At 46.2% G+C, this 2,342-nt stretch overlaps 1 pseudogene; it reads left to right on the top strand.

Annotated features, from left to right (window-relative positions):
• Positions 1–365: 365 nt before the first annotated feature.
• LOC131248726 (protein MOS2-like) lies at positions 366–2,066 on the top strand (annotated as a pseudogene).
• Positions 2,067–2,342: the final 276 nt, after the last annotated feature.

The raw sequence follows: 2,342 nt of genomic DNA, 5'->3' as shown, positions 1-2,342 counted from the left end.
GATGAAACACAAATTATTACGGGCACAGAGCACCGACCATTAGCTGTTAGGTCATGTCAGGGTCACTAGCGTCCATGAATCTACTCGGATGAACTGAAATACAAAAATATTAGCCTGATGAATACTCGTGCGGCCTATAATGTTTGAACGTCAATCCTCACTCTTTCTCATAATGCGAACCACCTGAGTCTTGTCCCTGCTCCATTTTTGGCCCATGTCCCACATGATCCGTTAAAACGGATGAATAGGGTGCATTTCTCACGAACATCACGCTGGGCCCCACCTAGCTTCCCGTCATAGGAGGTTAGGCAAAAGGTTTTCGCAGGTGATCTGCGTCTTCGCTCTCCTTCTCTTCCTCTTCATTTCTGCCCCAATACAGAGAGAGCCATGAAACTTTCATTCTCAATACCTTCAAAGCCCAAACCTTCAGTCCCTTCAAAACCCTCGAACAGCTTACACCAAGAGAAATCCGATGATCGCGAATCCCAGCGTGAATACCTCACCGAATTCGACTCCTCCAAAACCCTAGCGGCACCCAATCCCGACGTCATCATCCCTCCCAAGCCCAACACCTTCAATCCCCTTAAGAAGATGCGCAACCTCATCCCCGACCCTTCCGCTGACTCCGCTCTCCGATTCGAGCTTGAAGACTCCTCGATCACTGACCCTGCTGCCCAATCCAATGTCTCCTACGGCTTGAATCTCAGAAACAAGGAAGAAATTACCGACAAGAAACCCGATCAGGTCCGCTCCAACACGCCCAATTCCATCGAGGATGTCGTTCTCCAGAAATACAAGGCGGATATGGAGGATATGCCCGATGACCGCGGCTTTGCTGAGTTCGATGATGTCCCCGTGGATGGATTCGGCGCGGCACTTCTTGCTGGTTACGGATGGAAAGAAGGGAAGGGCATCGGGCGGAATTCTAAAGAGGATGTGAAGGTTGTGCAGTATGTGCGGCGTGCTGGGACGGAAGGGCTGGGGTTTGTGTCTGAATTTCATGATACGAAGCGGAAGCAGGGTGATGGGCGCCCACCGGAAACCCTTCTTGTCGCCCCCAAAGGGCCGGATGGCCGGACCCGGCATGTTGTTTGGATTGATGAGAAGCTTGTGCCGAGGGAGCCAAAGGGGGTCTTTGTGGGGAAGGTTGTAAGGGTTGTTGATAGTCGGCATGTGGGTTTGAAGGGGAAGGTGGTGGAGATTTCGGGGAGTGATTCTGAATCTTCAAAAGTGGTTTTGAAGCTCTTGAAGAGTGTGGAAGAAGTTAGTGTTGGTTTAAAGCAGGTTGCAGAGTTGGGTTCAGTGGAAGAAGAGAAGTGCTTGAGGAGATTGCAAGAATTAAAGATTTCTGACAAGAAAAATGATTGAGAGAAGGGATTCTTTGAATTGTGAGTATAGAGAAAAGAAGGATAGAAGAAGAGTGGATGAATCAAAACATGATGACAAGGCATCAAAGTCGAGTAGTAGAGATGGTGGTGGCTGTAAGGAAGATGACCAGGCCCCATTTTCTTGTCTCACCAGCCATATTCGAGTTAGGATAATTAGCAAGGATTTTAAAGGGGGGAAGCTGTACTTGAAGAAGGGTGAGGTTATGGATGTTGTGGGACCGACAACATGTGACATATCCATTGACAAGAGCAGGTAGCTGCTCCAAGGTATTAAGCAGGAGATGCTGGAGACAGCTCTTCCAAAGCGTGGGGGCCCGGTTCTTATTTTGTTTGGGAAGCACAAGGGCGTTTACGGGACCTTGATGGAGAGGGATATGGAGAAAGAGACGGGAGTTGTTCAGGATGCTGATAGCCATGCGTTGTTCAAAGTGCGCCTCGAGCAAATCGCCGAGTATGTTGGAGATCCGAGTTATATCGGTTATTGAGTATCTTGTGGACGCTGACTATTAATCGCTGACTTATCATTCTTAAATAGGGATGTCTTTGAACTAAAGGTAATTAAAAGTGGTTGTTAGTTTTGAATCTGATGACATGGGTTTTCTAAACGCTTAAAAAGATCCTAAGTCATTGTGTCAGTGAAGTGTTCTAGTAATGCTTTAATATATCGTGCATGGCATTTCTGATATTTGCATATTGTGGAATTTAGTACTGTCCTTTAGGTGAAAATGATACTTAAGAAATCATAAAATATGCTGAACGCAATTTTTGTATTGAATACAATGAGTAGGAAATGCTCGACCCTTAGAAATGCTAGGAAATGCTAGACCCTTAGAAATGTTCCTTGTAGATTGAGATGTTAAGTTCTTAGTTGTCATCACAAGGAATACGATGGCATGAGATCCAGTCTTTTGTCCTCCCACGTTTTGTACCATACATGTGTCATATGATTATGGT

Source organism: Magnolia sinica, chromosome 6, assembly GCF_029962835.1.
Source record: "Magnolia sinica isolate HGM2019 chromosome 6, MsV1, whole genome shotgun sequence".
In the NCBI taxonomy this organism is placed as follows: domain Eukaryota; kingdom Viridiplantae; phylum Streptophyta; class Magnoliopsida; order Magnoliales; family Magnoliaceae; genus Magnolia; species Magnolia sinica.
Note: the sequence above shows the minus strand (reverse complement) of the source record. Positions and strands in the feature narration are given on the sequence as shown.